The sequence below is a fragment of the Neovison vison genome, chromosome 13 (assembly GCF_020171115.1).
Source record: "Neovison vison isolate M4711 chromosome 13, ASM_NN_V1, whole genome shotgun sequence".
NCBI classification, from domain to species: Eukaryota; Metazoa; Chordata; class Mammalia; order Carnivora; family Mustelidae; genus Neogale; species Neogale vison.
This window is the reverse complement of record NC_058103.1, coordinates 145765902-145781976: the sequence shown is the minus strand read 5'-3', so window position 1 is coordinate 145781976 and position 16075 is coordinate 145765902.

Here is a 16075-nt window from a genome sequence, read left to right as displayed (position 1 = left end):
ATTAAACAGTAAGGCCCATGTCCCCCTCACCCAACGCCCGGTCACTGCCACTGTGCTTTCTGTGAATCTGACTACTTTAGTCAGTGGGATCATACAGTATTTATCCTCTTCTGGGTCTTTTTGTGACTGGCTGATTTCACTTAGCATAATGTCTGCAGGATTTGTCCTTGTTGTAACTGTGTCAGAATTTCCTTCATGTTCAAGGCTGAATAACATTTCATCATATGGTAACCCACACTTTGTCTGTCCATTTGTCCGTCCATGGACACTTGGGCTGCTTCCACCTCTTGGCCATCGGGAATAGTGCTTCTGTGACCATGAGTATGCAAACTTATCTTGGAGACCCTGCTTTCAGTTCTCTTGGATATAGACCCAGAAGTGGGATTTAATGAAGTTTTTAAAAGAGTAGTTAGCCCATGAATTCCCCTGTAGCAGCCGAGGTGGGCACGCTGTGGGCTCGTTGAGCAGTGTCATCTGAGGCCAGGATCTTGTTTACCAGCCCCCAGGGGCTGAGCAATTTCATTCCTGCCCCCACCCCCAAGCTTCTCCTTTGTACAGATGGGGGTGGGGGGGTACTTCTTGGGCTCGTGCGCCCCCTGCTCCGTGCCTGCGCCTGCCTGCATTAATTCAGCACGTTTCCATGGCTCCCCGAAGGAGGAGACGCTGCAGTGGCATTTAATGAGTGGCCAGGAACATGCTTTCCCAAGGACACGACTTATTTCGCAGCCAGCTGTTGCCAGTGGCTCCCTAGCAACATGCAGCCCTCACGTCGGATTGCTTCTCTCCAGACAAGGGGGTTGGCCAGTCCACCTGCTGTCACAGCCTGGGGTCGGAGCACGGGCGAGGGGTCCCTGGGTCAAGGGCTGATTCTCTAAAAGAAGTGAATGATCCGAACCTGGTATTCCTGCAGAGCCAGACGTGGTGCCTAAACCTTTTGACCCTCCAACTGCCCATCCCATCCCTCCTTCAAGTTCATGATTAGAGCAGACAGAAAGAACATCACCAGTTTTAACACAGAGGAACAGCGTGGTCTAGAGAGGTCTACTGGGATTGTGAAGTGCAGCGGAGAGACTTTGGGGAGGAGAGAATGATCTCCCCCAGAGGAGGCAGAACCTGCCTTTCCGAATGGACTTGGGGGTACCCTGGGAGCACCCCGTCTTGGACAAGGGGAAAAGGAAAGCCTTACCCCAAGTGGCCTGCTAACTGCTCTGGGTTACCTGAGGCTCTGGAAAGAGGGCGTGGGGAGGCAGGTGTCAGTGGCAGCCACCACCCTGAACCTGAACTTGCCATTCCTCACGGCGTCTGAGAGACGGCAGTGCAGGGGCCTGACTTCAGGCCCCAGGTCCTCCCAGATGCTTCTTCTGTAGAGGCTGCTACCGGACGTTTTGAGGCGAGGTGCCGCTCAAGGACGTGCTTTATTTGGCATACATGGTACTCTCACAATTTTGAGGATTTGGGAAAGAGCCTGCTTTTTCATGCCGCCATCAGGAGGCCCACAGCCCATGGTTGGGGCCCCTTTCGCCTGGTTTGTGTAACCCCACTTCATGCCTGTTGTGTAGGGGAGCCCCACGCCCCGCTGCAGGCACAGTGGTGAGGGAGGCTGCACCTGCAGGGGTCCCCTTGTCGTGACTCATCTGTTCCACAAATAAACTTTTCTAGCTGCTTCAGAATGTCAGAGCCTGAGCCAGGCGTTGGGCTGAGAGGACCTGTAATGTGGGACCTTTGCAGTCCTGCCTTTCCAGGCCCAGTGGGGAGGCAGAGTCAATGAAGGCAGCTGAGAGATGGGTGCACAAGGGCCCCCGGGAGCTGAAACCCGGGGTGCTGGCGCACACGGGGGGTCAGAGCTAGCTTCTGGCAGAGATGCCACCCGAGCCCAATCCCGAAGGACGACAGGGATTAGCCTGCTGAGGAGTGGAGGGGAGAGGGAAGAGAAGGACACCCCAGCCAGAGGGCCCTTTTGGGGCTGGCGTACAAGACCAGAGACCAGGGTTGTCCCTGGGCCACGAGCATCAAAGGGGGTGGCCTGCGGAGGGCTTGGGGTTAGAAAGCCCTGCAGAGTGTTAGCCGAGGAGCCACTGGTCAGAGTTGTGTTTTCAGACCACTCTGGCTCCAGAGGAGATTGGACATAGTAAGATCCAAGATTGGAGACCCAGGAAGAGGCTGTCATGGAAGGGACACTATCAAACACGGCTGGTGGCTAAGGGACACCCAGTGAGGCATCCACGCAGGCTGGGTAAGGAGCCTGGAGGGCCAGAGCTCTGGACTGGAGGTCAGGAAGGAAGGGCCAGGATCTCCCCGGGCCATGCTTTGTTGAAAAGGAAAATCAATCAGTTACTGCGTGCCAAGCACGGTACTTTAGACTGCGCTCTCATTAGCTCCTTATATCCTATCCACAACCTCATGAAGCAGATGCCGTTGCGTTGCGGTCGGCCCCTGGAAGACCGGGAAGGAGAGATGAGGAGACGTTTCTGGGTCGCTCAGCCACTGGCCCTTGGTCACTGGGCGGAAGAGCCGAGATGTGAGCCCGAGTGGCCTGTATCCAAAGCTTCGGTTGCGAACCGTCCTGCTTTGCCACGCTCCTCCAGCTTTCCGAACAGCTCTGCGAAGGAAGTAACATATCCCTGTTTCCAGACGAGCCCGTCAAGGCCCAGAGACGTAACTTGCTCCAAAGAACACAGGCCGTGCGTGGCGCCTGGCCACGTCAGAGAGTGAATCCAGTCCTCTCGGGTTCTGACGCCCCGGCTGCTTTCAGGCAGGGCCCGGCAGCTGGGGAGGGGGAAGGGGTGAGTGAGGACCCCACCCACGAAAGGCTGAGGTGGGAGGGAGTCTAGTGAGGGCAGCGAGTTTGGCCTCCGGAATTCTGCCACCGCCCCTCCCAGTCTCCGGCCTCCGGGTGTGTCACCTCGCTCAGCCTCAGTTTCCTCACCGGTAAATAGGCGCAAGAATACTGACATCAGGGTCGTGAGGATGAAGTGAGGGACCGCGTGCCTGACACACGTGGCGGAAAGCACCTTCCCAGGGAGCGGACAGCCTCTGAGGGCGGGGAGCGAGCTCGTACTGGAAGGGTAAACCGGGCGTTTCCCGGTCCTTCCTCCCATGAAAGGAAAGGCCTAGCTTTTCCCATTTCTGGAGAGACCACGGGGGGAGGCAACCCTTGGTTCTGGCTTCCCTTCCAGCTGCTGCTTATTGATGAGGTGAAAATAGGAAGCCACCACCTCAAGGCTCCCCCACCGTGCGGGCGAAGGCCGGCTTGCCTTAGCCTGCGGGCACCGTCGAGGCGCTAGCTTTGTGTCTAGGAGCCACAGGACGACAGGAAGTCTGGCTGGTGGGGGGAGTGGTGGCCGTGCAGAGGAAGGCTGTGGAAGGTTGTGTCTCCTCCAGACAAAATACGAAGTTGTGGCTGGACTCAGCCCCTCAGCGCGGCAGGTGTCACAGAACTGAGGATGGTCTCCTACGGCGCCTAATTCAGAGCCTCCCGACAGTTTCAAGTCCAAGGCCTTCGTTCACTCTTGAGTGATGTGAGTAGGCTCCTCCTACAGCTCTGCTTCTCATACCATCGGGGGACACTGGCATTTGTTTGGTGCCCCCAGCATTCGAACCTCTTATTGGGTTCGAGGAAATCCTACATTTTCTGAACTCTGACGGGGAACCAGGACCCGCTCCCGTGAGGGGACGTGGCGACCGAGGCTCTCCCAGCCGGCCCGCCTGCACCAGACGTGTGGGCCCAGCTCTGCAAGAGGGACGCGTGGGCAGCTCCCCTCCTAGGGCAGTCCTGAGTCCCAGCTACTGAGGTCTTGGCGTCAGAAGTGCCTCTTTTAAACACAGTTCACATCTGGAAGGAGCAACAATTACCGAGAATCTACTGCTGGAGTCATGAGGCTTCGGCAAAGTAATACCCATCAGAGAATGGAAGGGCAGCTCAGAAGAGCATGGGGGTCTCCGACAGGGCCAGAACTAGGGGGTGGGCCTTTTGCTTCCTAGTCTCTGCACTGGATTCATACGGTCCTGTCCCAGGTTTCAGGACACGTGCTGAAGAGGGTTATAAAGCTGTTGCTGTGGCTGTCCTCACTGGAGTGCAGACGGACGAGCTGAAGGCCCTGCTGGAGTTAAAGGAGATGTCTGCTGCCCACAGTGCCTTCTGGAAGGTCACCTGGCATTTTCTTGGGCACGTGGGCCAGACACTGTGCAAGCTTCTCTGTGTATATTAACTTACTGAACCCTCTCAGCTAATCCTCTCAGCTCTCTGGAGGGCCCCCTGCGGTCTCCATCTTCTCTCGGGAACCCAGGCACAGAGGGACGAAGTAACTTGCCGAAGGTCACATACCCGCAACCGGAATGCAGTGTGGCCTGCAGGGTCTGCCTCTCAGTCACGGCCTCGCCCCTCTGTGTGGTGAGGGGCCCTGGGGAAGGACGTGGGACGCAGGAGGGGAGATGGCATATCTGGGACTCACTGCCAACAGAAAGCTCTGTGGGACAGATCATCACCGCCATAGATCCAAGCCAGGGGGCACAAGGGGAGAGAGATGCTCCAAGGGATGAGGGCCTTAAAAGACACCCGTGAATCTCAGGCAGGGGAGGGCCAGTGGCAGATGGGCAGCCGTGGAGCCCAGCCCCGACCAGCTGTTGTTTGCGGAGTAGGGCGAGCGCATGGTGACAGCTGGATTAGGTGTACCCAACGGCCCAGTGACCATCAGGTGGAGACACACAGTCCGGCCCTGCCAGCTCCTCCCAGCCCTGGGAGCTTAGCACTTGCTAATCTCTGTCCCTGTGGCAGCAGGAGGTGACAGGGCTGTGGCTCCCTCCAGGAATCTCCCACCTCTTGCTGGCCAGGGGGCTTTAGATCGGAGACTCTTCTTCCTTCCAGAAGGGAAGATGTAAAACTAGGATGCTGGGTCCGGAGTCCGTAACCAGGGCGGAACATGTCCCTTGACCTACTCTCAATGCCCCTCTCTTCCTGGCCTTTTTGTCACCTTCGATTTGGGTCTGAGGATTTCATTTGTTTTGTCTGTCCTTCTCTTTCCTGTCTCATTTCACCGAGGGCTTGAAGCAGCTATCAAAAATACATTCTGAACAGTAGGCCAACAAAATAGATATTTTTGTCACTCAGGGCCAGAGAATACATGTGTGAGCCCCCAGAGGTGTGTGCGGAACGCTAGGGTTCCTTAGTGACCCCTTTCCAGAACAACGGCTTCTGCAGCCATTCCAACCCGTCTCGTACCCCAAGCTCAGAAGCACATTTTGGGCATGCCTCCTTTTTCGTATTACACAAGCAGCTGATTCATTTGGTAAATATTTATTAAGTACCCGATAAGAAGAAAAACATCCCCTACCTTCATTTCTAAATTCTCTTGTCACATTTGGGAAACATTGGTGTGGGGTCCCTCCAGAACCAGACACTGGCTAATGTTTTGAATTCCGGGTAACACTCTTGAATCGGCCCCTACATATCATTTTATGATTGGTCGCTGTTGTTGGTAATCCAAAGCCTTTCTGCTTATTGTTTTGGAATGTTTCTCCTGCAATAGTCTAGAAAACCATTGTGAAAATCACTTTATGTAATGCCCTCCAACACTGTCATGGTATTTTTCTGGAAAATGGCTCAGCCAGCAGCTGGGTACGGTTCCCCTGCAGTGCGGAGCCAGTGGGGGCAGCCCTGAGTAACTGAGGCCAGAGGTGAGGTACCCCCACCCCCACCCCGCGGTTGCTGAGTGCTCATTATGTGCTGCTCTCTCTTCCTCCCTGCGCCCCCCAAATCCACAAGCCCCCCACCTTTGTGGAGTTACATTCCTGCTGACAAGCAGAAGTTAAACAAGAAAAGCAACAAATGAGTGAAGTCCTCTGGTTTATGTTTTTGAAAGACCTCCCCTGGCTACTGGGTGGGAAATGGGTCGTGTTGGAGGGAAGGTGGGGCAGTCGGGCAGCAGGCCAGGCAAGACCAGGGGGGAGCAGACATGGGGAGAAGAGGTCAGAATGGGACCTAATTTGGAGGTGAGACCATTGGGATGAGCTGAGGGATTTGGCACCGGAGCAAGGAACAGGAACCAAGGATGCATCTACAGTTGAAAGAATTAGCTGCCTTGGGTGAGACGGGGAGAGGGAAAGGGATTTATGTTGGCCGTGTTAGTCAAGAGAGCTGTTAGACATTTCGGGGCGAAGATCTGCAGTTTCCTAGTGATCGGTCGCCACTTCGCAGACTCGAGGCTGGGGATGCAGGAGCAGACAGGACGGTCCCAAAGGGACAGTACGCACTGCCTTGATGGGAGCAACCCAGACTCCCCTGGGAACACCCCCTCCCCAGGCAGCTTGCTTTAGCCTTACACGCTCATTCCCCTGACACACACAACCCGTGTTGATTGAGTGCTGTGTTCAGTATTTTCTACCTGCCCCTCAAAGGCACATGTTTAAGAGGTCATCTAAGTGGACAACATGTCCTTCTGTTAATCCATTTAGTATTCTAACTTCTGAAGACAGGTGAAAGCCACGCGAATAGAATAGACTGTTTATAAAATATGCATAATAATGCCTATGAGGCCGGGCTCCTGTAACCCGGGCCAGCGGAGGACACGTGAACTCAGAACCTTTTTATCCTGTGTCCCTGTGCCTGAGGCTACCACCTCCCTCTGCTCGGGATGGTTGTCATGCCTCTGACAGAGCTCTGCTCAGGAGCTTAGGCTCACCCCAAACCCCTTTGTGTGGCTTTCCCAGCGTGGCCGCGGGCCCCTTTCAATCCTTCCTCTCAGTCTTCCCTGCCTGCCTCTGCCCTGACTGCACCTCACCCCATCCCACCCTGTCTCGGGGGGGCTGTTTCCAGAGCTTGTGGCTGGCCAGCCCCCTTTCCCTGCCCCTCAGCAGTGATTCTGCTGTTCCTTGCCCCCCACCCCCACGATGCCCTCCACCCTGTCACTAGTGTGAACACTAGGCCCAGAGCCTCAGCCCTTTCCCCCTCACAGCCCCAACCCAAATGCCTGCCTTGCTCCCCTGTGCTCCTACAGTGCAGGTCCCCAAAACCCCCAAATCACTGCTGACCTCTGTCTGGGAAGGGAGACTTCAGTCACAAGGTGTGGAGGAGGCAGGAGGCCATGTCCCCCTTGCTCTCCAGGCTGTGTGCGTGATCCTAGAGGGCCCCGAGTGGGTCTAACTCACCTTTGTGACCCCTACTCACCTGGCCCAGCCCTGCTTGTGCAGGATGATAAGGGGGCCACTTCCTGCTGCCTCGGTTTTGCAGCTAAAGGCCCACAGCCGAGGGCAGTAGATGCTAAGTACCCTCATGGTCTGAGGCTGTGGTCCTTAGGATGCCTGTCATAGGGTTAATGCAAAGGCACTACCAGGAACCTGTTAGAAGCGCAGACTCCTGGGCCTTATCCAAGACCCACAGAATCAGACACCTGCATTTTAACAAGGGTCTCCTGGGGATCTGTGTACACAGTCAAGGAAAGGTAGCAAAACATGTGGCAACTGCCACCCCATCCCAGGAAAGGAAGAGACTGGAAATTCGGAAAGGTGTATAGTTGACAGGAAACAGAAACCACTCTGGCTGTTTTCAGTTGAGAAGGATTTGTTACTGGAAGTTAGGTGTTCACAACACTTGGAAGGGCCCAGAACATCCCTGCAGATGGGAGCTGCTGCCCCTGTTCCATCAGGAAGGCTGAGCTTTCAGCTTTCAGCATCTCCTTGACCCCAGGCTGGGGACAGTGTCCTTACCACAATCACCTCGCAACACATGCAGAGCTGGAAAAAATCCAACATGTCCCCTGCCCAAACAGCGGGGTGGGGATAGTCTCTTCTTCCTTCCAAATTTTCTATCTAGTGAGACCTTATTTAGGGCTGAGACTACTTTGGGCTTGGAAGTCAAGTGATGGGGGGAGGGCTGCAGAGTTGAGGTGCCCGTGGGAGAGTGCCCAGCTGCGGGGAAGCTGTGAACCTGCTCCAAGCCTCCTCTCAGGCCACGTTCTACACAGAGTTGTTGGGAGCTCAGGGAAAACATCCATGGACAGACACTGCTGCCTGCTTCTGCTTCCTGCCCTGGGGCGGGGGCAGGGCCAGGGTTGGGTAAGACACCTGCTGGCATTCTGTGGGGCTGGAGTGGGGTGGGGGCATCCCCAAGTTTCCTGCGGCTTGGTGGGCCCTGGGGAAGGAGCCCCATCCTATCTCTACCCCGCCTTCCTGCCATGCTTGGGAGAGGCCACAGAAGGACAGTGAGAAGCACTGGACAGCCGTGAGATTGAAGTCGTCTTTTTTTTTTTTAAGAATTTATTTATTTGACAGAGAAAGATCACAAGTATGCAGAGAGGCAGGCAGAGAGAAAGGGGGAAGCAGGCTCCCTGCCGAGCAGAGAACCCGATGTGAGACTCGATCCCAGGACCCTGAGATCATGACCTGAGCTGAAGGCAGTGACTTAACCCACTGAGCCACCCAGGCACCTGAGATTGAAGTCTTGTTATGGGTTTGGCTGGACCTTGGATCCCTGAAAGAGAGTGCTAACTATCCACATGGGCCTTATTCTTTCAAGTCCATAGGGGATGGGGATGAAGGAGGGCACTTGTTGTGATGAGCGCCGGGCAATGCGTGGGAGTGTTGAATCACTCCAGTGTACAACTGACACTAATATTACACTGGATGAAAAAAAAAATCCAAAAAATTTTAAGTAACCACAAAGCCACGGCATCTTCCTGGGCTGATGTCATAGAAAGGGAGGCCTGACATGGTTGATTTGAGGCAGTGATGAGAGGAAAATAAAACCGGATCCCATTAGACTCCATCCAAGTTCAGCCCGTTCCTGAAACTTGTCCCTCACCGAGGGGCAGCGCCGAGAGCCGGCTCTGTCCTTGGGAGGCCTGGGAGGGGCTGGGCCTGCCCTCTGCTGGTGGTGTCCTGGGAGGCCCTGGGCCCACATGGTGACCCAGTTTCCTGCTTCCGTCAGAGCGATGTGAGCTCTGATTATAGGGGCTGTGAGGGCTCTAAAGGACGGCAAAGTACTTTCCAATCAGACAGAAAATAGGTGAGAAATGCATTTCCGTTAATGCTCCAATTATCCCAATCCTGATAGGACAAGAAAAAAAAAAAAGAGAGAAAGTGCCTGCTCCTAGGGACGGGCTGTCAGGATCCCCTGATTGTCCTCGGCCGGAAGCAGCTTTGTCCTCAGCTCACACGGCTCTGGGGCTGGAGAGCCACCATTCTCAGGGCCCGGGGAAGCAGAGACCAAGAAGGGAGCCCTCCTTTCTGCCCATCTGCACCTGCAGCCCCCCAGACCTCTGCTGGGAGACGCATCCTGGGGCGTCCCTGGTGCTTCTCGGTCTCTTCCCCCCAGAAATAGCAGTTTTGCCCCCAGGACCTGTCTTGGATGGGCCCTGCCCACAGTTCTGAATGCTGCCATTCTCTGCCACATTCTCATCTCATTTTCGGGGGCGGGGGCAGCGGGGAGAGCCGGTTCCTGGCCTCTGGTAGAGGCTTTTGGTGACTGCAGGTGATCCTTGGCTGTGGCTGTATCCTCGCCCCACTCTGTCTCTGTGGTCACCCGGCCTCCCCTCTTCTGTGTGTGGTACAGCCAGACACGGCCCCCATTTTATAAAAGGACACGCATGATCTCAATCAGAGCCCATCTGGATAGTCAAGGCCATCTCCCTGCATTAAGATCCTTAAGTTAAGCCTATCTGTAAGGACCCTATTTGTACCAAGGTGGACATGTACCGGTTCCAGGCTTAAGCCCTGAGACCTCTGGGGACTGTGATTCAGCCCGCTAGAGCCTCCCTACCTCACTTTATGCTCCGAGCTGTGTGCAGTTTACTGCCCAGACTGTGTTATCTCTGCCCTTTGGTCATGCCATCCTCTGCCGGAAACGGTCCCCTTCACTCCTTCCTCCCAACATCTATCTGCCTTCTTGCATGCGCTCTTATTCTCGGCTCAGGTGTCGCCTCCTCTGGGAAGAGCTCCTTGATACACATACACCTCCCAAAACACACATGGGTGCCCCCATTCTGTGGTACTCCTGGTGTATTACAATGGACTTTTCTAGAATTTGTCTCTCCCACTAGCCTCTAAGCTGCTTAGGGCAGCGACCAGGTCTCACACATGTTGTATCTGAATGTTTTAGATTTTCGAGGACGAGGGGAGGGAAGAGAGACCCCTGAGGGATAGACTCTTGAGTCATCTGGCTTTTTAATTTTTGGCTGCCAATTTTTAACAATCTGGCTTAATCTACAGTTGAGTGGATTTAAGGGAGTAGGAGGACAGGTGATTGGCTCCTACAGAACATTTACTGATTAAAATCACAGGGGAAAAAAAGCTTTTGAAAAGGAATGCTGATGAGGGTGGCAAGACGGGCCTGCACTAGCGTTCATCACCGCGTTCCTGGTGGCCGTTCCCGGTGGCCGGGTCCGCATACCCCGGAGCCCGAGGGAGCTCTTCCCCTGTGCGAGCACCTGTGGTGCAGAGCGCAGTACCCGGTCATCTTAGCAAATGACCCTAACAGCACCTGGAGGGGGAGAAGCAGAGGTTCGGACGGTCGCAGAGCTGGTTTCCAAACACCAAGCCCGTTCCCCCATCCCAGGCTAGAAGGGATGGGCCGCCGGAGGAGCCCTGGGGAAGGCTGGGGCTTGGGGCAGAAGAGCTCATGGCATTTCTGGGACACACGGGCAGGCCTTTGTCACACCCCAAGGCTCTCCCCAAGTATGGTCCCTCGCGTCCTAGGACCTTGGGCTTTCCTCCTGGCCATAGGCCACCTGCACGTTCCTGGGAGGCCAGAGCCCCGTCCCATGCCACCCCCTCTTTGACCAGAGGAGCAAAATGAGGTCTGATGGGGGAAGGGGAGTGTGGCCTGTCGCCAGCATGTGGAGTCTTTGCTCAACTGGGTCTTGTTGACATTTTTTTTTAAAAGATCTTTCGGTTTATTTGAACTCATTCCAATTGCCATTTCTTTTTTTTTCTTTTTTCTTTTAAAGATTTTATTTGACAGATAGAGACCACAATTAGTCAGAGAGGTAGGCAGAGAGAGAGAGAGGAAGGGAAGCAGGCTCCCTGCTGAGCAGAGAGCCCGATTTTGGGGGGGGGGGTGTGCCTCGATCCCAGAACTGTGGGGCTGGATCCCAGGACTCTGGGATCATGACCTGAGCCAAAGGCAGAGGCCTCAACCCACTGAACCAAGGAGGCACCCCGGTCTTGTTGACATTTGTTGCACTGACCAGGCCACCCCCGCCCCCCACTCTGCTGCCCCTTAGTTGACATTTCCTTTCCTGCTGGAGGATTACGCAGATCCAAGGTGGTTAAGCTGCCTTGGGGCACTATGGAAACGGAGCAGTGAGCTGTCTGCCCCCTCCTTCCAGCCCAGCAATAAAGACGAGTCCGGCTTCTCTGGCAAGACTTGTGATGCTAAATCGCAGAGCATGGGCACAATTTAATTTGAACCCGGGCAGGCAGAGGGGAGAAGCCAGATTAATTACCAGAACAAATTTCCAAGCCAAGTCACCGGCAGGACGGGGCTGGGGGGCTTTACAGGGTCTTTTTAAGTATCTTCTGAAAAATATTATGTGCATACTTTAGCAGATAATTTATACAATGTCCAACTCTGCAGCTTCTATACATTTTTTTTTACAAGTCAGTCCTTCATTTCTATTTTTACCTTATTTTATTTTTTTAAAAGATTTTATTTATTTATTTGACAGATACAGATGACAGGTAGGCAGAGAGGCAGACAGAGGGGGTGGGGAGGCAGGCTCCCCACTGAGCAGAGAGCCCGATGTGGGGCTTGATCCCAGGACCCTGGAATTATGGCCCGAGCCGAAGGCAGAGGCTTTAACCCACTGAACCACCCAGGCGCCCCTATTTTTACTTTATTTTAGATGGTTCATTAATTAATCTCCATAAACACCAATGTGTCACAAGGCACCCTACTGTAAGGAAGGAAAAGGTAAAAAGTGAAGTCTGCTCTCCAGTTATGGTTTCCCTCCCTGAAGAGATGCTACTGCTTTGGGATATATCTTTTCGGATACTCAGTGCATATATATTTATGGACTCATATCCTGTCCTTTGTGTACAAATTAATGGCTGTACTTTGTACATTGCCCCCCCCACCCCAGCAACCTCTTTCTTAGCAGTACCCGTTGGCCTGTTTCAGGGCTAATGTTCCATTATATGGAAGCGCCCTAATGTCTTGAACTGGCCCGCCGTGGGTGCGCATTGAGGTCGCGGTATTTTACCATTACTCCCGGAGCCCCAGGAAACGCGCACCTTCGAATCCTTGCTGCACACCGGAAAGAGTATCTGAGCTGCACTGTCCCAGCTGCACTGCAACGTGTTAGTATTTACGTTTCAGTGAAGAAGAAAACTTAAAATTCCGCTCTTCAGTCGTGCTGGCCGCAGCTCAGTGCTCCCGAGCCCCCCGGGGCTGCTGGCTTATGAGGCAGCTGTGGGGAGACTCATTTCTGTGGCCCAGGGGGTTCTCTGGGACAGTGCCGCCCTGTAGGATAAATTCTGAGAGGGGATCCCTGCGTCTGACATGGTGACAGACACTGCCGAACCTCTTCCCCGCAGTCCGAGCTCAGGCACCTATGTGTCTACGCAATGTGGGGTGAGGGGGAACAACGTCCCCTGGGTGCTGTTTGCAAGGACGTTCTGTTCCTGTTGTTGGTGACCAGTTGAACCCTGCTGTCCCTAGCTTCCGGGGGGCACGCCTCTCACTGGGAGTCTCCCCACTGAGGCCTGGCTTCCTTTGCCTGTGCTGAGGGCTGCCTCTTCCCAGATCCAAGCCACCTCCCTCTCCTCCCTGAGGCCAGGGCGCCTCCCCACGCCGAGTCCCGGCCCTGCCACGTCTCAGGGGACAGTGCTGGTGTCCCAGCACGTTCCCTGTCACCATGACACAGCCTTTACTGGAAGGAAGGCTCGCACGGCCTCTTTCCTCGCCTCCCCCTCTCTCTCAGTCGCTCTCCCTTCGGCGGGTGGTGACCTCTGCGTTGCCAAGTGCAGGTGGCCTTGCCCGGTCCTCATCTGGCTAGAGCTGTCAGCCACAGCCTACACTCTGTGCCTTGGCTTCCAAGACACCACCCGCTGCCTCTCTGATCACTCTGTCCCCACCTTGTTTGCAGCCTCTGGCATTTGTAACTCAGCCTCTCCTTTTCCTGGGCAGTCTCACCCCTACAGTGGCTTTGATTGGCATCATTTAGGGAATGATGGGCATTTTAATTCCCGTTTCTTGATTACTAGTGAGATTGAGCATCTTTTTTTTTTTTTTTAAGAAGATTTTATTTATTTGACACAGAGAGAGTGAGACAAAGAGTGAGTGCACAGGCAGGCAGAGCAGCAGGAAGAGGGAGAGGGAGAAGCAGGCTCCCCCCTGAGCAGAGAGTCCGATGTGGTGCTGGATCCCAGGACTCTGGGATCACCTGAGCCGAAGACAGAAGCTTAACTGACTGAGCACCCCAAGATGGAGCATGTTTTCATAGTTTCTGATCTTTGTGTTCCTTATCAAAGCAGGTTAGAAGCAGAACAGGTTCCTGTATAGGCCAGGGACCTAGGTTCCTGGGCAGACTGGAGCTATGGCAGGTCCCTGCCCCGCCCCCTCCAGGTACCACCGGACCCTTCTGTATGCACCCCCTTTTGCATCAGGCAGCCCTGCCCCAGCCTGTGTCCACCCTGGGATTCTAGCTACCCGCCCTGGCCCCTAGAGCTCGGTTCACTCAGCTCTGCACCACACATGTGCAGCGGCCACGGGTGGGGATCACGCCATCCTTGTCTCTCGGCCACTCCGCTTTGCTTGGGGACCTTTGACCTCACAGCCTTCTTCTGTCCCCTTCCCTGACTTCCCTTTGCAGCTTCAGCAGTAAGACTGACCGCTTTCTTTCCCCCAGCTCATGGTTTCTTGCCTTAAACCTCTGAGATTCCTATTCCCACTTGGTTTTAGACGCCTACATACCTCACTTCATCGCCTGTAAAGGAGCGAGCTTGAAAGTCCCTAACACTCCCGTCCCTTCTTGTCTAGAAACTTCTGCACACCCACCTCCCCTTCTCCACATGTGCTGAACCTGCTCTTTATCCTTGGTGTTTGACTCCTTCCTGTTCTCTCACCCTTCGGTCAGCTTTTCTTTCTATTTGTCTCCCTGTCTGGTCGGAACCGAGGACCCTCCATGCCAACCAAGACATACCCCATAAGCCAATAACCCCTTCCCCGTTTACCTGGGCGTGTTGCTTCGCCAGCTTCCAAGCCTAAGGACGCCCGCAGATCCAGTTGCTTCTTTTGCCTGCCACCTCCTCCAGAAAGCCTTCCCAGCATCCCTTAAGCTGAGGGGGGCATTCGTGCTTCTTTCCTGGAACTTCTTTCTGACTAATTCGGCCCCATGTCTGTCCAGCTTCCTTAGACCGTGAGCTGCATACAGGACAGTCAAGCAGTGCCCAACCTGTTTGTGCAAAATAACCTGTTTGCTTAATTTGGTTGAGTGGACAATTTCTGCCTTGGCAGTGACTGCTCTCCATCACTTGGCACGGATACTACTCAGATTTAAAAAGCAATGTGTCTAGCCAGTACAGGAAGAAGGGAATTGAGAGAAAGGATAAAGGAGCCCAGGGGGAAGGGATATATGCTTTTTTTTTTTTGAATGGACATGTCAGAGCACGGTCGCAGGCAGAGGCGACTGGAGAAGGGCTTCCCCTCATGTACAGTGATACGTGCATCCAGGGACTCTAGTGGTAAGCAGGCTTATTTTGGTGGTGACGGTACCTCTTGGGTCAGGTGATGACCTTGGCTGAAAGAAGGGAAAACATTGCATCGATGCGGAAAGGAGAGAAGCCTATTTGTCCTTTGGCCTACGTAGAGGCTTCCCTGATGTAGCCAGTCCTGGGCCACCAGCTCCGAGCCTGTAGGAGTAAAGCTGCACACGTACTCGTGGAAATAATCTGAGGCCCGGGTGCCAGGGAGGGAGGGAGGAATGTATTACGCAAGCTGATGCCAACACTTTGTGCAAACTCGGGCTCCCCTGCCCAGCTCTGCCTCTTCGTTGCCCTCTTCTCTGCCCCGGGCAGGTGCAAGCACACGGCCCTGTGTTCTCAAGGCTGTGAGGAGGGGAGGGTCTGTGGCAGCAGGGGGCAGGGTGGCCAGCATTTTAAGTCAGTGATGACTGCCTTAGTGGGTCAGGGTCGGCGAATGTACCTCAGTTTTCCCTGGGACGGACTAAGACCTAATGAGGGAGAGGCAATAGTTTCAGAGCACCCGGCCTCACTGGCCGCTCGGAGCCTGGATGTGGCACCGAGTTCACCGTAAGGCAGTGTGTGTTCGCCAGCACCTTGACCCTGGGCACTGGCATTGGTGCCGGACATCTGCTTCTGGGCTCGAGACCGTTGATATTGTGCAGCTCCCAGAGTCCTGTCCGTGCTTGAGCATTCCCTTCCGTTTCAAAGCCCTCTCGTAAATTAAAGAACGTTTTGTAACACTACAGTGTATGGAGGGTTTCAGGAATGAGAGAGGGCACCATTCCGTGGCCTGGGAGGCTGGCCCTCCGGGACCACACCAGCCTGCTCCCCTCCCTGCTGGCTTCAGGGTTCAGCCACCGGGACGCCTGCAGGTGATTGGAGGGTGGGAACAGTCGGGGCATTTCCTTCCTTTCTCAGCCAGGCCAGGGTTTGGCCTCGTGGCCCAGTTCTGGGAAGTGTTCCTGCTCCTGTAGGGGGGATACAGAGGGGATGGCTTCCTGCTCTGGCTGGTCCTCGAGTGCTGTTGATTCTCTCAACCCTGCTCACACCTCTGTAGAGAAAACCTCATGAACCTTCTCAACCTTTGGAACCATCTTGCCGGATAAAACTCTCTGACTGTCCTCTGTTGCCCCCATAAAGGCTAAACCATATCAAATCGTGAAGTGGTTCTCAGGAGCCGTGTGAGTGAGCGCGCAGGTTTTTTCATGAATCATGTTTACAGGTTAGTTTGATGGTGAGACAGCGGAACTCCTTCCAGCAATGGCCTTAACCCGACAGGCTTCCAGCTGGGTTTTAGTCAAGGGTCACAAGTGAACCTTCATAGGTCCTGCCGAGGATGGGAGAGAAGGCAGTAGGGAGACATTTCCCTTTCAAGTTCATGCCCAAGTTGTGGTCTTTCCCT